The following is a 21,221-nucleotide window of genomic DNA, read 5'->3' as shown; positions in this document are numbered from 1 at the left end:
CCCTACGCTGGTACCCTCACACACACACACACACACACACACACACACCTCCAGCCCAGACAACATGGGGCTCCTGCACGCCGCCACCAGCGACGGGCGCGTCATGTTCTTCCTGCCCTGCGAGAGAAGGACCATCGCCGCGACCACAGACACACCCACAGAGACCATGCAGCACCCCATCCCCACAGAGACCATGCAGCACCCCATCCCCACAGAGACCATGCAGCACCCCATCCCCACAGAGACCATGCAGCACCCCATCCCCACAGAGGAGACCATGCAGCACCCCATCCCCACAGAGGAGACCATGCAGCACCCCATCCCCACAGAGACCATGCAGCACCCCATCCCCAGAGACCATACAGCACCCCATCCCCACAGAGACCATGCAGCACCCCATCCCCACAGAGGAGACCATGCAGCACCCCATCCCCACAGAGGAGACCATGCAGCACCCCATCCCCACAGAGACCATGCAGCACCCCATCCCCACAGAGACCATGCAGCACCCCATCCCCACAGAGACCATGCAGCACCCCATCCCCACAGAGACCATGCAGCACCCCATCCCCACAGAGACCATGCAGCACCCCATCCCCACACAGGAGGACATCAACTTCATTCTGACTACTTGAGCCCTGATGTAGAAGGTGACTATCACTCTGAGACACACACACACACACACACCTGGTCTTGACCTCTAGGCCAGTGATTCTCAATGTGGGGTCCGGCGACCACAAGGGGTCCTTGAGGAGGTTCCAGGGGGTCCCCAGCAAATTGATGAATTGTTTAAAGTTCACCATTATTTAATTTAGGAGAAGTTAACACCGATACAGAATGTAGAAGAATGCCTGTTTTGATCATAGTTTCCCTGTTATCTCTCTAGCCACAATAGAGAGGCAAAGTGACCGCCTACTTCCTGCTTCAGCACTGTACCAGAGATTTTCATCCGCCATTTATTTTCCCATACACATTTCGTAAAATGCGTATAAAAATTGTTTTACTGGTTCAAACCAAACGGTACAGATATATTGAGAAACAGGAGAGATCACATAACATTTCACTGGGACAAAAACGTAAAAAAATGCGGGTTTAAAGAAAATGTTTTTTTTTGTTTTTTTTTTGTTTTTTGTCCAAGTGAAATGTTCTATGGTCTTTCCCGATTATAGCGTTCGCTGAACCGTTTGGTTCGCCGAAGTAAAACTATTTTATAAGCATTTTACGAAATGTCTATGGGAAAATAAATGGCGGATGAAAATCTCTGGTACAGTGCTGGAGCAGGAAGTGACGTTCCACTTTGCCTCTCTATACAGATATAGAATTCTGGACAAAATCAAGTCTGACAATAAAAATATTCTCAGATTTGTGCCTATGGCCCTAATGTGTATATAGGGGTCCTTGATATGACAACGGTTGAGAATCACTGCTAGGCTACTCAGCGGGTGTGTTTCTTTTTTGTACAATATCCTCATAGTATCTCGAAATGATACTTAACTGATAATGGATCCGATTTAGAGCAACAAGTATTTGTCTTTTCCATAACGTTGTCATGTGAAGCTGTCATATCCCATATACATTCTTTTCTGTCTCCATGGGTGTGTGTGCAGGGAAAGGCTATGATGCTTAGGCTATAACTAGCGCGACAACGTCAACATAACATGTCTCACAGCGGGGAGAAAAAAATGACTCATCACTGTACGCTTACACTTGCGGCACTATAGCCCGGACGTTTGAATCACACCTCATTCATAACAGCCATTTATGATAATAAATACATGTCCGACCATCTCAACACCCCCCCCCCCCACACACACACACATACACACCCCTCACGCCCCCCCCCCCCCACACACACACACACACACACACACCCGATTTACAAATAGCTGATAGAGCAAGCAGCTGACAGAAATAAATGGGCTAATCTGATGGCTGTGTAGGACTTCCACCAGATATTAATTCATCAGGAGGCCACAGAGTGCAGACAGATACAAATCCCTGCTTTAATTATGTATAGGAGCTGTGCTGGAAACACCGCACACCTCCACCACCAGGAGGACTATTTCTCATTGCAACTTTCTGAAGCCCCTTTGACTCCCCTCGTTATTTTGTTGTCCTTTAGATATAATACGTCCATCCTGTTTTCCCCAAACACTCCAGACCAAATAGATTTTTTCCCCCCTTTTATGCCAGCGCCTTTGCAAGAGACATTTGATAATGAACAGGTGGAGAAAAAAAACAACCTTTACCACATTAAATTATATTGTTTTCGATTTGCAATCTTTATGAGTCCTTTCCTGGAGCCTCTTTGATGTATCTTGCTCCCCACTCGGAGCCTCAAATGGCCCTTGCCGACTGGCAGGCTTATCAAAACCCGTGGAGGCTTTATTGAATGAGTGACCAGTGGGTATCTAAACAGAATGCAGGGCTATTGATTTTGGAGAAGTGGTCTAATTGTTTCGAGTAGACAAGGGCTTGTCGCGATTATTTGATTGATTAGCTGGCGAGCGGTCTGCCTCCTCGCCCTCCTCCCCCGGCCAGTTAATAGCACTGTAATCCCAATGCACCGCCTGATTTCTAATCCATCATCATTATCATGGCTGTACTCAGCACAAGATTAGTCCAGGAGCGCTTTTTTCTGCATTCCTCAATATTAGCTCTGCCTTCTCTATGCTAAAGGGAAAAGAATTGAGGGAAAGTAAGATGATATTCTGTCTACTGTAAAGTACACAGGAGAGATAGTGAAACAGGTATAGATAGATAGAGAGAGAGAGAGGGGGGGAGAGAGAGGTAGAGAGAGGTAGATGGATAGATGAAGGCGGAGATAAGTGAGAGAGAGAGAGAGAGAGAGCAGACAGGAAGTGTTGTTGCGGATGTGTCACAGCTCAGGCCTCAGACTAGCATCCGGCTGCAGGCAGCATGGCTGCAGACGGCAGGGTGACGCGGCGTATGTCTGGGCGAGACCCTGGTCAAGTCCCGTGGTCACAAAGTGAGTAGAGAGACCCTGTAAAGTCCCGTGGTCACAAAGTGAGTAGAGAGACCCTGTAAAGTCCCGTGGTCACAAAGTGAGTAGAGAGACCCTGGTCAAGTCCCGTGGTCACAAAGTGAGTAGAGAGACCCTGTAAAGTCTCGTGGTCACAAAGTGAGTAGAGAGACCCTGGTCAAGTCCCGTGGTCACAAAGTGAGTAGAGAGACCCTGGTCAAGTCCCGTGGTCACAAAGTGAGTAGAGAGACCCTGTAAAGTCTCGTGGTCACAAAGTGAGTAGAGAGACCCTGGTCAAGTCCCGTGGTCACAAAGTGAGTAGAGAGACCCTGGTCAAGTCCCGTGGTCACAAAGTGAGTAGAGAGACCCTGTAAAGTCCTGTGGTCACAAAGTGAGTAGAGAGACCCTGGTCAAGTCCCGTGGTCACAAAGTGAGTAGAGAGACCCTGTAAAGTCCTGTGGTCACAAAGTGAGTAGAGAGACCCTGGTCAAGTCCCGTGGTCACAAAGTGAGTAGAGAGACCCTGTAAAGTCTCGTGGTCACAAAGTGAGTAGAGAGACCCTGGTCAAGTCCCGTGGTCACAAAGTGAGTAGAGAGACCCTGGTCAAGTCCCGTGGTCACAAAGTGAGTAGAGAGACCCTGGTCAAGTCCCGTGGTCACAAAGTGAGTAGAGAGACCCTGGTCAAGTCCCGTGGTCACAAAGTGAGTAGAGAGACCCTGGTCAAGTCCCATGGTCACAAAGTGAGTAGAGAGACCCTGGTCAAGTCCCGTGGTCACAAAGTGAGTAGAGAGACCCTGTAAAGTCCCGTGGTCACAAAGTGAGTAGAGAGACCCTGTAAAGTCCCGTGGTCACAAAGTGAGTAGAGAGACCCTGTAAAGTCCCGTGGTCATAAAGTGAGTAGAGAGACCCTGTAAAGTCCCGTGGTCACAAAGTGAGTAGAGAGACCCTGTAAAGTCCCGTGGTCACAAAGTGAGTAGAGAGAACCTGGTCAAGTCCCGTGGTCACAAAGTGAGTAGAGAGACCCTGTAAAGTCCCGTGGTCATAAAGTGAGTAGAGAGACCCTGTAAAGTCCCGTGGTCACAAAGTGAGTAGAGAGACCCTGTAAAGTCCCGTGGTCACAAAGTGAGTAGAGAGACCCTGTAAAGTCCCGTGGTCACAAAGTGAGTAGAGAGACCCTGTAAAGTCCCGTGGTCACAAAGTGAGTAGAGAGACCCTGTAAAGTCCCGTGGTCACAAAGTGAGTAGAGAGACCCTGTAAAGTCCCGTGGTCACAAAGTGAGTAGAGAGACCCTGTAAAGTCCCGTGGTCACAAAGTGAGTAGAGAGACCCTGTAAAGTCCCGTGGTCACAAAGTGAGTAGAGAGACCCTGTAAAGTCCCGTGGTCACAAAGTGAGTAGAGAGACCCTGTAAAGTCCCATGGTCACAAAGTGAGTAGAGAGACCCTGTAAAGTCCCGTGGTCACAAAGTGAGTAGAGAGACCCTGTAAAGTCCCATGGTCACAAAGTGAGTAGAGAGACCCTGTAAAGTCCTGTGGTCACAAAGTGAGTAGGGAGACCCTGTAAAGTCCCGTGGTCACAAAGTGAGTAGAGAGACCCTGTCAAGTCCCGTGGTCACAAAGTGAGTAGAGAGACCCTGTAAAGTCCCGTGGTCACAAAGTGAGTAGAGAGACCCTGCGGCCTGAGAAGAAAACAAAAGAAAGAGGCTCCTCCTCCCAGGGAAGTGCGGGGGATACAAGTGTGAAGTGAGATGAGAGCGAGAAGCCGTGACTGGCGGACTCCACTCCACGCCGTCTCCGTCCTTGCCTGTGGTGACGCCCGGCCCAGGGTCTTCACTCACCCGTCTGAGAAGGTGGGAGGAGGGGACAGCGGGGTCACACCGGAGGGCTTTGTCACATTGTATGGCAGTGACACCTCAGAAGAGCCACCGGCCCTGCAGTGTCCCCCCCCCCCCCCCCTGTCCTTCCCTTAAGGGAGTGGGGTCTCCATGTCTTCTCACATTCACACCAGCCTCACTAGTGACACACATGGAGCTCCAGATCCCTACTCCACTCCACTGCACTCCACTCCACTCCACTCTCTGTCTCTGCTGACTGGGCTGCTATGTTTTAAAGACTGGGCGCTCTTTGTTCTGCTCCTGCAGGCCCAAGTGGACTCTCTTTCTGTCTTTGTGGAGAAATCTTTCCACAGCACACAACAGTTCCATTCCCCAATCATGAGTCAGCCTAACAAAGGAGGCATCAGTGTGGTTCACTCGGCCTCTTGGAATCAAAGAATGGAAAAAATCTTCTTCTTTTTCCCCGACGAATATTTTCAGTCTTGGAAATCTTTTAGCCTTCACATCCCAAATCACTCAAAGGACGTCTCTCCTTTGTTGGCTGTCATCATTTCCATTAGACGTGTTAAATAGTATGAACTGTATTGACTCGTAAGGGTTCAGGATGAGGATCAGTTGAACCAGTACCAGTTCAATGTTTTCAGCCATCAAGATAATCAATTGGACTGTTGAATCCATTGTGGCAGGTCTTCCAAGGTTAATATAGCTCCAGAGACGTTGTTTATCATGCATACGTTTCATTTTGTACGGCTATAAATGTGCAGTATCTTCATCTGCACGCACGCTTTTTATTACCCATGTGAGGCCTTCTGCTCCACAGCTACTCAACTGTCATGAATGTTTCAAAAATGCCCTTTGCTAACGAGTTTGTCATTGTTTTATTCAGAAATATCAACCAGCCCATTATAGTGGCAGGTATTTTCTCAATCGATACACAACAGCGTATTAATATTTAATTCTTTATATGTCACTACAATATAAGAAAAGTGGATTGTTGAGGAGCAGCAGCTGGAGCTCGTTTATTTCCCTGCTCTCGTAGTGAAATAGGGAGGAGAGATGGAGACATCTCTTCAAGGCTTGTGTGAAATGCAATAATTCTTGTGTGTGTGTGTGTGTGTGTGTGTCCACGTCCACGCATGTACTGTATACGCCTGCATTGCATATATCCAAGACGTGTGTGTCTTCATACCATAGATGTCCATAATATATGTGTGTTTGCATTTGCCAACATGCTTGTCCCTGTTGTGATTGTCTGGTGCAGTGAGGAGAGGAGATGTGTTGGCAGCCTGGAGTGGTATCCGTCCTCTAGTCACAGACCCCGACTCCAAGGGCACTCAGTCAATCTGCACAAACCACATTGTCAACATTAGTGACAGTGGACTGGCTAGTGGCTACCATCGGTGGTTAGTCACACTATTTGTATTTTAATATAGCACCATTTCCCTTTAAATCTTTCAAAACTCCGTAAGGTTTAAATTCAATTAAATTAGCTCCACAAGGCAGCATCAAAAGCAACAGAAAACAGAAAAACTCTGAGTGCTCGTGTTTTGATCCTGATCAGAATAAGAGATCCAGAGATCGAAAAAAAATTCAAGTGCGACCATGGCAAGAAGTTTGTCTGAAGTTTAGTAGAGAGTACATAGAATACATCTGCTGATGTAGAAATTGTTTTTTTCTCAGTGAGTGCGTTTACATGCAGACAATAAACAGTTTATTAGCGGATTTCTGGAGTTACCTGATTATTCAAATGGTCATGTAAACAGCATAAACCGATAAGCTTTATCCGTTTATGGCCGTTATCGGGTTATGAATAAACCGATAAACATACCTAGGTTTTTGGCCAATAACCTGTGTTTTGAGTGCATGTATACAGCGTATCAGGTTTCTTGTGGGTTTATACATAAACGTAACGTAAATACGGTAGTTGAATTACCGCCGCCTTCTGGAGAGAAATCCGACGAATTGACTAAATCATGTATTGTAAACCCGGGTTTTTCCTATTGTCGGATTATTAAAGTGCATGTAAACGCAGAAATCAGATTATTGCCATAAACTGATTACTCACAGTTATCAGTTTATTGGTGTGCATGTAAACGCACTCAGTGTTTTGCTTGCACCTGTGTTTACCCTGCCTTTTCAACACAAAATGGCCCCTGTGAAAATGGTCTATTGGGCCAAATTTCACATCTCTGCGATGTACCAGCTCACAGGAATTTGTGTTGCGGCATAAAAATAACAACGCTAATGAATATAATAATAAACCAGTACAAAAACAATAGGGTTTCGGCCCCTTCGGGACTTGAACCCCTAAATATTTAGTGAGTTTCTGAGCTGGACAGCGAACACAGATTGTGATGGGCAAGCTAGTTGGAAAATGTAGTAAGCTAAGCTATCAGTTACTCTCGATTAAATATAGCTAAACTACATTGAAGCTATCCCCAGAGAAATGAAGCAACATGGCAAAAGCAGCGTGCTACATCAAAGCTACTTTTTTCCTCACAATAAATCAACTTCATGTCAAAGAACATCTTTCCACCAAACAAATAGACAGGCAAAAAAAATATCTCATTTTGATTGTTTATTATATTATAAAACACACTGAAACTCTCACTGGCACAATATTCAAAAACAGACAATAAAACCTGAACGTCTTCTTCATCACTGCCAGTGGCTCCCTCTGGCGTGATTTCTATTCGCACATAGGTTACGCAACAACCACGCCCTGTGCCCGCCTACGCAGCAGTCAAGCGCCGGGATTGGCCAGGCGCCCATGCTCACGTGAGACTGACAAGGTGAAGGCCACAACAGACTCGTCCGCCTCGTATAAAGCTTAACACATTGACTGCCAGCCGTTTTTTTTGCTGTAGGTAGCTTCTGCCAAGCCGTTTTTTGAGGATTCTGGCTCATTTTACAAGAGCCCGAGGATTCTTTTCTGCTTGGAGTTTGTGAACATACAATATCTCAAAAGTACTAATAGAATGTGTACTTTCTCTGTCTAAAAGAGTTAGTTTGTAGAGTTAGTAGTTATGTAAGCATTAGCAATTGAATACAGCATGGTTTTAGCGTCAGAAAAAATATTCAGAGATAAACGGCTTTTTGTGAAATTCGATCACTTTAACCATTCATTTTTGGCATCAGTAAGACCTAAACAATAGTTTTGAACAGTAATTTCCTCCATAACAGCAGGAAACTCCCCTCTGCTCAACTCCTCCCTCCGTGGGCGTTCTTCTTGGCTGCAGCGCCCTGTCACAAGCACTTTCCTACCTGTGCAAATGCACTTTCTCATACTCTCGACCTCTCAAATAAATTTCTGAATAGAAATTAAATTACTCTAAATTAGAGCGAAAAAGAAACAAAAAAGAATGGGTTGAAAATCCCATTCTAAAAGCCTTTTATGGCTGTTTCCAATTTGCAAAATAGCCTGCTGCACCACAAGCGTGTCACCAGTCTCACTGCCCCGCTGCCGCTGTGCGGCTGTGCCTGGCTGTGCCTGTCTGCGTGGCCGCTCCCCGAGGAAGCCCGGCTGGACTCGCCCGCCTCCCGGAGCCCTGGCCGAGAGCTCCGATGAAGCCCCTGCGACTCTGGTCATATTTACGCTGCGTGCCTCAAAGTGTGCTCCATCCGCAATCCACTATGCAAGTTTGCAATCCCGCACCGCCAGCAATCAGCGCGGAAACGAAAGCGCCTCCGCCCACCCATTTTCATGAGAATGGAAATGGATCACACTGCTTTTTGCTTGCCTTCCTACTTCCTTGTCGCCACTTAGTGGGTCGGTGGAATGGGTTGTACACGTTGTACACGTCCAATACTTATATAAGAGACGTAAAAGGGTTAGATCAACGTCCCACCGTCAAAAAAAAAAAATCGATTCTGAAAACGTGTTTACACGTTGTTGGCAGTCAACAGCTGGATTCTGAAAACGTGTTTACACGTTGTTGGCAGTGAATGTGTTAATAACAACTGATTCACTTGGACTTGTCTATTCATAGTATTCCCATGATGTCACATGCATTTCCCACCAATATGGCACTTTACACTACACACAGCTCATTGGCTGTGTGTGTAATTAGATTGTTAATCACCTGTTAATTGATTACAATCAGACCAAGATGTCTGTGTGGTGATGTCACAGAATACTATCAATAAACCACTGGTCTACTTGTTGCTGTGAGTTTTGTATTGTTGTGCTAACATTATGGTATCATCATCAACCTTTATTTAAACAGGCAAGTTAATTAACACGTTCACTGCCATTGACGTATTAATACGTCAAAAATAATCCAACGGTTGACTGCCAATGACGATTTTTTTTTTTTGACGGTGGGACGTTGATCTAACCCTTTTACGTCTCCTACACCAGAATTGGAGGTATTGAATGTGTATAATCTATTTTACGGACCCACTGAGTGGCGACATGTCTCTCCACAGTAGAAAGAGGCGACCCAAAACTGGAGGGAAAAGCGAGGAAGCCGTTCTCATACTGTAAAATTGATGGCGAAAACGCTTTCACTTTCGCGCTGATGCACAGCGGTGGCAACGGTGGGGGGTTCCAAGAATAGATTGGATGCACACTTTGAAACACGCAGCATAAATATGACCAGAATGGCAAAACCTTCATCAAAGCTCTCAACCAAAACTCCACGAAACGAGCGAGTCCACCCAGACTTCCTCAAACAGCGGCCGCGCAAACAGGCACAGCAGCAGCAGCAACTTCGTTGTGACACGCCCGCTGGAGAGCCAGGGAGGCAGGAGGAGAACACACACGGAGGGAGGAGTTGGAAGCAGAGGGGGTTTCCTGCTGTTATGGAGGAAATTACTGTTCAAAACTATTGTTTAGATGTCTGAAGTCTTACTGATGCCAAAAATGAATGGTTAAAGTGACTGTTCTATCGAATTTCACAAAAAGCCGTTTATCTCTGAATAATTTTTCTGACGCTGAAACCATGCTGTATTCAACTGCTAATGCTTACATAACTACTAACTCTACAAACTAACTCTTTTAGACAGAGAAAGCACACATTCTATTAGTTCTTTTGAGATATTGTGTGTTCACAAAATCTTAGCAGAAAAGAATCCTCGGGTCTTGAAAGATGAGCCAGAATCCTCAAAAAAACCCTCTGGCAGAAGCTAACTACAGTAAAAAAAAAACGTCTGGCAGTGAATGTGTTAAGAACAAATTCTTATTTTCAATAACGGCCTGGTGATAAACATGGACCTGGAACCATTCTGCCTATGTTTGAATCTGGTTTTCTATTTTGACACTTATGAGCACTCAGTGCAGACTCAGAGTAGTTAACTGTTTCTTTAATGATTAATACATGTCAGTTCGTGAATATATTAGTTAATCATTAGATAGTTGCTGATTAGTCGGTCAATTCCTGAATAGAGTGGTTAATGATTAGTAAATGTGAAAATAATAATATTAATAATTGAAAATATATATATATATATATATACCCCCCCCCACCATATCAATTGGGTTAGGGTATGGTCGTGGTTAAGAAAACCCTAATCTTAACCACATCTATTTGACTTGCTGCATGTTCTGTGTGTTTGAGCTGGGCTGTAGTCCAGTGGTGAAAGACCATGCCTTCCAACCCAAAGGTTTGTGGTTTGAATCCCGGTACGGACACTAAAACCTTTTCAAGTCTTTCATTGGGAAAGCCATAACAAAACTGCCTAGAGATCCATTGTAAGTTACCTAGGCTGATGGGGTGATGTCACAGAATACTATCAATAAACCACTGGTCTACTTGTTGCTATGAGTTTTGTATTGTTGTGCTAACATTCTGGTATGATAAACATGGACCTGGAACCATTCTGCCTATGTTTGAATCTGGTTTTCTATTTTGACACTTATGAGCACTCAGTGCAGACTCAGAGTAGTTAACTGTTTCTTTAATGATTAATACATGTCAGTTCGTGAATATATTAGTTAATCATTAGATAGTTGCTGATTAGTCGGTCAATTCCTGAATAGAGTGGTTAATGATTAGTAAATGTGAAAATAATAATATTAATAATTGAAAACAAAATATTAAAAAATAAATATATATCCCCCCCCCCCCCCCCCCCCCAACCATATCAATTGTTAGGGTATGGTCGTGGTTAAGAAAACCCTAATCTTAACCACATCTATTTGACTTGCTGCATGTTCTGTGTGTTTGAGATGGGCTGTAGTCCAGTGGTGAAAGACCATGCCTTCCAACCCAAAGGTTTGTAGTTTGAATCCCGGTACGGACACTAAAACCTTTTCAAGTCTTTCATTGGGAAAGCCATAACAAAACTGCCTAGAGATCCATTGTAAGTTACCTAGGCTGATGGTCTAGGGGTTAAGGCGGTCACCTTAACAACCGCATACATCGGAGAAGTGCAGGTTCGATTCCTGCAGGGGATTTGAAGTCGTCTCCCCACCCCTCCCTCATCCCCTCCTCTGCCATCTCCTGGCCTCCTTCCTTCACCCTGCTCTTCCTCTGCCATCTCCTGGCTTCCTTCCTTCACCCTGCTCCCCCACCCCTCCCTCTCCCTCCTCTGCCATCTCCTGGCCTCCCTCCCCTGCCATCTCCTGGCTTCCTTCCCCCACCCCTCCTCTGCCATCTCCTGGCCCCCATCCCCCCACCCCTCCCTCCTCTGCCATCTCCTGGCCCCCCTCCCCCATCCCCCCACCCCTCCCTCCTCTGCCATCTCCCGGTCTCCTTCCTTCACCCTGTTCTCACTCAACCACTCTCACCATCTCTGCAGGGACTGTGCCTGCTCCCCTCTCTCCTCTGCGGGTCAGTCCCTGCAGAGATGGTAGTAGAGTGGTTGAGTGCAAACAGGGTGAGAGGAAGGAGGCCGGGAGATACATAGATAGATGGCAGAGGAGGGCATTTTGTTGGAGGACGGGAAAGGAGACAGGAGGGAGTTGGAAGGCTAGAGGTGAGGTCAGACGGTGGGGGGGTGAGGGGACAGGTTGGAGGGGAGGTCAGACAGTGGGGATGGTGGTGGACTGGTTGTCCTCTCCTGCCTTGAAGTCCCCTCCCCTCTCCCTGTTCTCTCTTCTCTCTCCTGCGTTGTCCTCTCTCTCCCGCCTTGAAGTCCTCTCTCTCTCTCCTGCCTTGTCCTCTCTCTCCTGCCTTCTCCTCTCTCTCCTGCCTTGTCCTCTCTCTCCCGCCTTGAAGTCCTCTCTCCCGCCTTGTCCTCTCTCTCTCCTGCCTTGTCCTCTCTCTCCTGCCTTGTCCTCTCTCTCCCGCCTTGAAGTCCTCTCTCCTGCCTTGTCCTCTCTCCTGCCTTGTCCTCTCTCTCCCGCCTTGAAGTCCTCTCTCCCGCCTTGTCCTCTCTCCTGCCTTGTCCTCTCTCTCCTGCCTTGTCCTCTCTCTCCTGCCTTGTCCTCTCTCTCCCGCCTTGAAGTCCTCTCTCTCTCCTGCCTTGTCCTGTCCTCTCTCTCTCCTGCCTTGTCCTCTCTCTCCCGCCTTGAAGTCCTCTCTCCTGCCTTGTCCTCTCTCTCCTGCCTTGTCCTCTCTCTCCCGCCTTGAAGTCCTCTCTCTCTCCTGCCTTGTCCTCTCTCTCCCTGTCCTCTCTCTCTCCTGCCTTGTCCTCTCTCTCGCCTTGTCCTCTCTCTTCTCTCTCTTGCATTGTCCTCTCTCTCACCCCCCACAATGGATCTCTAGGCAGTTTTGTTATGGCTTTTCCCCAACAAACGACTCGAAAAGGTTTAATTGTCCTTAATAAACAGATCACTATTCAAAACTTGACAAGACAAAACTGAACTAAACCAAACACATACAGTAGGCTAAGCCCCTGCAAATGGGTCCAGTTACAGTATGTAGGCAGCAGTCCTGGTGCCTTCCCCTGTCAGAAGCAGGGACATGAATCCCCCATTGAAGGATGCAGCCCCTCCTATGCAGAGACAAACATCATTAGTTTTCAATTAACCACACAATACAACAAGAGTCCCCTTCAACACAACTATTATTACATTGACTTTCCCATACGTCATCATTTATAATGACTCCATTTATATAATGACTCCAAGTAGTTTAACACCTCAAAAATTGGTTTTACAGTTTTTCACAAAAGACTTGCTCCTGGCCAATCCCGGTGCTTGACTGCTGCGTAGGCGGGCACAGGGCGTGGTTATTGCGTAACCTATGTGCGAATAGAAATCACGCCTCCCTCTGGCTCTGCCATCTTTCAAAGTTCGTTGCTGATGTGACTTCGCCAGCACATGACGTATTTTGCCCTACCCTTAACCAATCGTCAGTCTTCATTGCCTAAACCCAACCCAATCAGAGGCAGAGTAGTGCCGGGTCTTGCTGCAAGAGGCAAGGATGCTAAAAAGCAAGGATGAGACAACAACACTTGTTGTTCGTCATAATGGAACTGGAAGTGCTTTATTGGCTACACAGGCACACTTGACATATGCATATGTCTCCTCCTGTTTAATCCAAACCACAGCAGAAATCTCCACTGCGTGCTTTGCTCATGGATTTTGTCTGGCGAGTAGCTTGTAGCGTAAGGTGACCAGACGTCCCCGTTTTTGGGGACCTGTCCCCGGCTGGAGCTGTCCCCGAAAATGTCCCCGATTTTCTACTGGCGTCTGCGGTCAATATGACTCTAGCTGTAGCGGGCTCAATCTTAAATCTAGAGTGAAGATACTTATAGGCTATGAAACTGTAAAGATCTACAGCATATTGGGAGCAACAATGCCATGCTACTGTACCTTGTCGGGAAGGAAGGGGGTGAAATAATTAATTTTGAAAAACCAGCATGGTCACATTTCAAAGGGGAACCCTGACCGCTCTCACCTCAAGATATCTCAATGAGAATGGATTCTATGAGTAGGCTACAAATGAGTCTTCCCTTTACAGACGTCACTGGCCAACCACTCAATCAGGAAGGTTGCGGGAGGCTTACGGGCGGGTTAAAAGCATATAAAAGCATCACATGTCTATGTAGCCTGTTGATCCAGACATCCAACAAGCGCACATGCTGCTTCCTGCTGGTCCAGGAAATCTTGAACAATGAAAAAGCACTCAGGACGACACCGAAAATACTGAGGCTTTTCATAAAACATTCGGTACATTAGGTTAGGTTAGGTTAGGACAGCCAGGCCTCATGCTCATGCTGCTGGAGAACACTTTGACATTTTGTAAAGGAGCACAGTGAATGAAGTGTGTGTGTGTGTGCGTGTGTGTGTGTGTGTGTGTGTGTGTGTGTGTGTGTGTGTGTGCGTGTGTGCGTGCGTGCGTGCGTGCGTGCGTGTGTGGGGAAGGGGGGGGGGGCACCACCAGGGGCCTCTTCGTGAAGCCGACACTGTTTATTAATTTATTAATAAATGAAACCGGAATCATCCCCCTTTTCTATTTCATAGGTAATAACATTGGATATTTTAATGATAAATATTGATTGCCGGACTGGAAATGTCCCCGATTTTCATTTGAGAAATCTGCTCACCTTATAATGTAGCGGGAAGCTACAAGCTACTTGGGTCTATAAATAGCTTAGCTACTGAAAAAGCTACTTGGTTCAAAAGTAGTGAAGCTACCACCAAGCTACTGAGAAATGTAGTTAAGCTATGTAGCTTCACTACTTGTAGCAAGCTACTGCCCAACACTGCACGGATGATGATGATGACGAGACAAGTGTTCCTGTAGGCCAGCGAGAGAATTAGCCAGCAGTGTGTGAGAGCTGAGTGGATCCACTCAAGTGTTAACATAGCCTGCTGTCATCCGACGCCATCTCTCTGTCCTCCTGACAATACACACATCACCAGGACAGTCCATGCCATGTTAGACTTCAAATTAACTGTACAATGACCTGCAAATGACAAGCACGGAGCGTTGCAGCCCCCCTGTGACTTTGGTGTGAATGAGTTTTAACCCGTTGCTCGCAAGAAAGAGGAGACGAAAGCATAATCCATGATCCCAATGTTTCTGGAATGTTTAAAAAGGTCAATATGCTGATATTTTTGACAGCGCTTGACCTTTTGTGAAAAAAAGTAACAAAACCATTGGAATTGAAATAACTTCTTTGTTTAGTTCTGGCACATAATGTATCACAGTCAAAGCATGCTGTCTCCCCTCAGCATCTCACAGTCAAAGCATGCTGTCTCCCCTCAGCATCTCACAGTCAAAGCATGCTGTCTCCCCTCAGCATCTCACAGTCAAAGCATGCTGTCTCCCCTCAGCATCTCACAGTCAAAGCATGCTGTCTCCCCTCAGCATCTCACAGTCAAAGCATGCTGTCTCCCCTCAGCATCTCACAGTCAAAGCATGCTGTCTCCCCTCAGCATCTCACAGTCAAAGCATGCTGTCTCCCCTCAGCATCTCACAGTCAAAGCATGCTGTCTCCCCTCAGCATCTCACAGTCAAAGCATGCTGTCTCCCCTCAGCATCTCACAGTCAAAGCATGCTGTCTCCCCTCAGCATCTCACAGTCAAAGCATGCTGTCTCCCCTCAGCATCTCCCCATAACTGACTTGACTGTTAATCCGTCGTATTGATCTCATATCAAAAGGTGCTATTTAAATGCAGCGTAACTCCCTTGGAGCCCTGATCTGTCAGTGGGCTGTGTTTGGAGTCTGGTTGAATAGCTAATGCCCTGTTGTGTCTGTCACCGTGTCCAGGTGTTGTGTCTGTCACTGTCTGTCACTGTGTCCAGGTGTTGTGTCTGTCACTGTCTGTCACTGTGTCCAGGTGTTGTGTCTGTCAGTGTCTGTCACTGTGTCCAGGTGTTGTGTCTGTCAGTGTCCAGGTGTTGTGTCTGTCACTGTGTCCAGGTGTTGTGTCTGTCACCGTGTCCAGGTGTTGTGTCTGTCACTATGTCCAGGTGTTGTGTCTGTCACTATGTCCAGGTGTTGTGTCTGTCACTGTGTCCAGGTGTTGTGTCTGTCACCGTGTCCAGGTGTTGTGTCTGTCACTGTGTCCAGGTGTTGTGTCTGTCACCGTGTCCAGGTGTTGTGTCTGTCACTGTGTCCAGGTGTTGTGTCTGTCACTATGTCCAGGTGTTGTGTCTGTCACTATGTCCAGGTGTTGTGTCTGTCACCGTGTCCAGGTGTTGTGTCTGTCACTGTGTCCAGGTGTTGTGTCTGTCAGTGTCCAGGTGTTGTGTCTGTCACTGTGTCCAGGTGTTGTGTCTGTCACCGTGTCCAGGTGTTGTGTCTGTCACCGTGTCCAGGTGTTGTGTCTGTCAGTGTCCAGGTGTTGTGTCTGTCACTATGTCCAGGTGTTGTGTCTGTCACTGTCTGTCACCGTGTCCAGGTGTTGTGTCTGTCACCGTGTCCAGGTGTTGTGTCTGTCAGTGTCCAGGTGTTGTGTCTGTCAGTGTCCAGGTGTTGTGTCTGTCACTGTGTCCAGGTGTTGTGTCTGTCACTATGTCCAGGTGTTGTGTCTGTCACCGTGTCCAGGTGTTGTGTCTGTCACTGTGTCCAGGTGTTGTGTCTGTCACCGTGTCCAGGTGTTGTGTCTGTCACTGTGTCCAGGTGTTGTGTCTGTCACTATGTCCAGGTGTTGTGTCTGTCACCGTGTCCAGGTGTTGTGTCTGTCACTGTGTCCAGGTGTTGTGTCTGTCAGTGTCCAGGTGTTGTGTCTGTCACTGTGTCCAGGTGTTGTGTCTGTCACTATGTCCAGGTGTTGTGTCTGTCACTGTGTCCAGGTGTTGTGTCTGTCACCGTGTCCAGGTGTTGTGTCTGTCACTGTGTCCAGGTGTTGTGTCTGTCACTATGTCCAGGTGTTGTGTCTGTCACCGTGTCCAGGTGTTGTGTCTGTCACTGTGTCCAGGTGTTGTGTCTGTCAGTGTCCAGGTGTTGTGTCTGTCACCGTGTCCAGGTGTTGTGTCTGTCACCGTGTCCAGGTGTTGTGTATGTCACCGTGTCCAGGTGTTGTGTCTGTCAGTGTGTCCAGGTGTTGTCTGTCACTGTGTCCAGGTGTTGTGTCTGTCACCGTGTCCAGGTGTTGTGTCTGTCACCGTGTCCAGGTGTTGTGTCTGTCACTGTGTCCAGGTGTTGTGTCTGTCACTTTATCCAGGTGTTGTGTCTGTCACTGTGTCCAGGTGTTGTGTCTGTCACCGTGTCCAGGTGTTGTGTCTGTCACCGTGTCCAGGTGTTGTGTCTGTCACCGTGTCCAGGTGTTGTGTCTGTCACTGTGTCCAGGTGTTGTGTCTGTCAGTGTCCAGGTGTTGTGTCTGTCACCGTGTCCAGGTGTTGTGTCTGTCACTGTGTCCAGGTGGCCCCAACATCTGGCCTCCACCTACGGAGGCAGAGCCTACGAAGTGGCCAAGATGGCCCAGGTGACCAGGAAGAGGTGGCCCATTGTGGCCAAGCGCCTCGTGTCGGAATTTCCTTCCATCGAGAGCGAGGTTGGCAGACGGCATATCACTACTGTCAATCAGAGCATGTATTGAACATGTGAGTGATCTTTGGAGTTCATAGAAGATATATAGTCTCTGTAACCATAGTTGCATCTAGGTCCAGTATGCTATAAAGGAGTATGCATGCACAGCCATTGATGTCATTCCTGAACACACGGGCGGGCGGAGGAGGCGCTTCCTCGGATCCTGGAGCTCATGGCGAGGAACCTGAGCTGGAGCGAGCAGAAGAAGAAGGTAAACGTCCAAGACATTTTCTCTGCAAGACTGCTTAAATCCAAGACATTGTCATATTGAACAGCTAACACAGACTGTAGATTAAAAAACTAAAAACAAAAATGACAAACGACACCAAAAAGTCTTCTATCAGGCTTACCACATCATGGTCATTGATTTTGTGTATAAATATAACAGCAAAGTGTAACGTTACTGCTGTGCTCACAGTCCATGGAAATGTAACCTGACACAAGCTGGTGCATTACTGTCTATTTAGAGACAACATTATGTTTTTGACAACATTATTCCCACTGGCATCATTCCCAATACATCTCTCAACCAGCTAGTACAATTCCAGCACTGGTATTCCCGCACATGCATTAGACTGACCTCACATTAACCCAGATACATTTGATCTTTAAGAGCCATAAATTGGCTTTTGTCATTACCATAGGTTAATTACTGAGATTTGCTCTGTACCGTTGCTACACTGAGATTGCAATAATAAGCGCCACACAAAAGCCATTCACACTGCCTGCATGAGCACTAAATAGCTATTGTTTTGATCTTTCTATTCCAGTCTGGAGTTTTGTTTGTATTTCTCTATTAATAGCACCCTACCTAGTAGTGCTTTTGATACGGTTTGATTCTGCTGAGTGTAGATGAAACCTCACCCTTCCTGTCATTCTCTCCAGAATGTGACGTCTGTAGTGCAGCAGCCCAGATGTGGATCAGATTGCTCTCCTTACTGCACCTTTCTGAGAAGCAAACCACTCATTGTTTTGGGACTTTCAAACATGATGACGTAACTAACCTTGGGATCGTCCAATTCCAAGGAGAACCAAAGACAACAGTTTTGGATTCTTAGTTGACATAATACCATACAGACTCAAGTCTCGCCATTTTACTTAGGTGTTGTATTTGTAATATTTTAGGTAGGTAGGTATATGACAGGTATCTTAGATAGGTAGGAAGCCATTTTTAGTTAGGTGTTTGTATTTGTAATCATGTGCTTATTTGCACCATCTATGTCTTAACTTGTACATGTGTGTTTTATGTTCTATGTCTTTACGTTTTATGGTGTGCTGACTGTGCACAATGTGTCTCTATGAGAAGAGAAGCCAAAGAAAAATGTCCACCATGGTGGACAATAAAGTATCATATATCATATCCCTACAACAAGGCGGGTCAAGAGATGCTAAAGTCTATTCCCGAGGATTTATCCAGAGACGCCTGGCTGGCAGCATCCTGGAAACAGACCTGGGAGACGGTTGGGCCCTCCCGCATCCACCGGTACATCCAGGACCCAGGAGGTGGTGTAAAAGGAGAAGACCTACCACGCCATCTATGGACCTCGCCGAATCGCCTACGCACTGGGGTCGGCCGCTTCAAGTCATCCCTGAAGAAGTGGGGCCTATCGGTCAGTGCGGCATGCGAGTGTGGCGAGCCTGAGCAGACTGCCGAGCACAGAATCACCGGCTGCCCCCTGTACAGCCCACCCTCAGAAGCTGCCCCCTGTACAGCCCACCCTCAGCAGCCGGCCTCCTCGACTTAGGACCGGAGACGAGGGCGTGGCGGCACGACATGGAGTTGGCCATCTGATGATACACGAAAGAAGAAGAAGAAGTTTACATATTTACATCATTTGAAAACTGTAGTGGATTCCAGGTTTGAGTGCAAATACTTGATTGGTTAGTGGACGACAACTCACGGTAGTACTTCTATACACTGCAATAAGGGTTCATTTCCCATGATGCCCACTGATGCTAAAAATGCACTCATGGTACTATAGCGTCCTCCAAACCGGCATATGCTACTACAAATATCAGTACCGATACTACCGGTACCGAATCGCAACGCAGATTTAGGTGCCTCATTTAGGTGCCATGCCCAAGCTGCTGAGTGAAATATCCACCCTCCGGTGCTCCGAAATCAGCGCTGCACGCACCTTCACTAACATTATAGGGCATAACGTTTCCTATCTCCTTTATCTCGTATCTCGTGTTGAAATCCTCTTTAAATCCACTTAAAAAAGAAAAGAGAAAGAAAAGAGGGGAAAAAGTACCATTTTAGGCACGGGTACGTTTTAAAAGTATCGTTTTAGCACCGGAAAAATACTAAATGATACCCATCCCTACTAACGACCCTCCACCTGCCCATGTGTCCCTGCAGGAGGAGGAGCCGGCAGGAGGAGGAGGAGGAGCTGGCAGCAGCCAAGTGCTTCCTCTATTATGAAATAGGCGACAGAGCCGGTCCGAACAGCTGACTGACACTTCTAAGATCACAAGTTTCTGCATAAATGTGTGTATTGAAAATAAAACAAAAAGTTGTGAAGTTGAAATGTGCGGCCAACCCCTTCTTGTCTGGAGGGCTACTTCCAGGTGTTCCTCATCCCTCTGCTGACAGATACATGAAGGTGTTCCTCACCCCTCTGCTGACAGATACATGAAGGTGTTCCTCACCCCTCTGCTGACAGATACATGAAGACAAAGAGAACCAGGCCTTCATCACAAGTGTGGATGTCCAAAGAGTATTAGAGGTAACGATCTGTGTGTGTGTGTGTGTGCGTGTGTGTGTGTGTGCGTGTGCGCGTGCGTGCGTGCGTGTGCGTGATATTATTACTACTGTAGTGGGCGTTTGTTCTCTTGTGTGCCTTTATGAGATGTGGAGAGGTTTCAGATTTCTCCCTTTTAATATAAGCTGTGTGCCGATGATCCTCTTTTAGCTCGGTAACCATGACACTCCAGACTGTCGTGGAGATGCTAGTTCAGTAGCACCCTCCCTCCAGCTGTTCACAGATACAACACATCTACCTTGTTTTCCCCTGTCATCATATTCCTGTGTCAAGTACATTCTTCTGTCTCTCTGTGCTCATGGTTCCTTCATGGTTCCTTCATGGTTCCTTCGGTCAAACCTGGGAAAGCCATGGAAATAAAGTACACATGCAAAAAGTTAGGGAAATGTGGTCATTTCTTACACAGTATGTTCATAATGTTTCTCAGCCAGTTCAGTGTTGAACTGTCAACCTTTGAAGGGGAAATAAGCCATACTGTACATTTCCTGTTTACATGTGCTAAACATGTGATAGTGGTGCAACATCAAGTTATCCAATGATAAGATACAAAAAGAAATACTTTGCACGAGTTGAGCTGTGGGGTTTGCGTGGGAGTTTCTGACGGCGCAATATCTAAATAACATGTCGTCAGTCGTCACCAGCAAATACTGAAGTTACATGTTCATAAGAATCTTTCATCGCTTCTGATATGGAATGCCTATAATTATTTTCTGCATTTGAGCTCCTCTGAATGAATTTGGGACTTTTGATGAGATGCTGTCAAGGCAGTTTTGCATCTCAGCTCATCTCAGTCTCTGGTGATTTTGGCTAAAGAATCATTGGTGTCAGTTGAAGGCTTTTGAGATCAGCAGTATTCTTGTCTCAATAGTGTTTTTGCACACTTGTAGTCTAGTAGTTAAAGGCAGTCAGAATGGCCCTTTGGGGGTGACTACGCATGATCGCTCCGCGAAAAGACAGAGCTTATGGAGCAATGTGTTTTTTAAAGCACCCCAAGGTTCAGACTTAGTCGTTTCAATGTACCGTAAATATGTTGGACTTTAACTTTGAAATCCTCTAAAATGATACAGTAAGAATGCCTGATTTCGAGTTGATATTCAGTCAGGGTGGTCCAGAACTCAAATATATCAGTCGATGTCAGGATTTCTTTTTTCCCCCTTGCAACCCAAAATCAAAGAGTGAAGTAATGCCCCTCACCATTTAGTGAGATGTTTTACTGTTTGAGGGTGAAATTCACAGTCACAATATTTGAAGGTATTTGCACTATATTGTGA

The 21,221-nt window shown here is 46.6% G+C and overlaps 1 pseudogene across 1 annotated transcript in view; it reads left to right on the top strand.

Annotated features, from left to right (window-relative positions):
• Positions 1-18,930, top strand: part of LOC310781638 (glycerol-3-phosphate dehydrogenase, mitochondrial-like) — a 32,368-nt pseudogene extending 13,438 nt beyond the window's left edge. Inside the window, exons 7-11 of the transcript in view lie at positions 55-190; positions 606-650; positions 6,077-6,218; positions 17,018-17,150; positions 18,559-18,930. The product of the transcript in view is annotated as a glycerol-3-phosphate dehydrogenase, mitochondrial-like (transcript). The remainder of the gene's footprint in view (positions 1-54; positions 191-605; positions 651-6,076; positions 6,219-17,017; positions 17,151-18,558) is intronic.
• The last annotated feature ends 2,291 nt before the right edge of the window (positions 18,931-21,221 follow it).

This window comes from Poromitra crassiceps, assembly GCF_964638095.1.
Source record: "Poromitra crassiceps genome assembly, chromosome: 8".
In the NCBI taxonomy this organism is placed as follows: Eukaryota; Metazoa; Chordata; class Actinopteri; order Beryciformes; family Melamphaidae; genus Poromitra; species Poromitra crassiceps.
The sequence above is the reverse complement of the archived record's forward strand: the minus strand, read 5'-3'. Positions and strand labels throughout refer to the sequence as shown.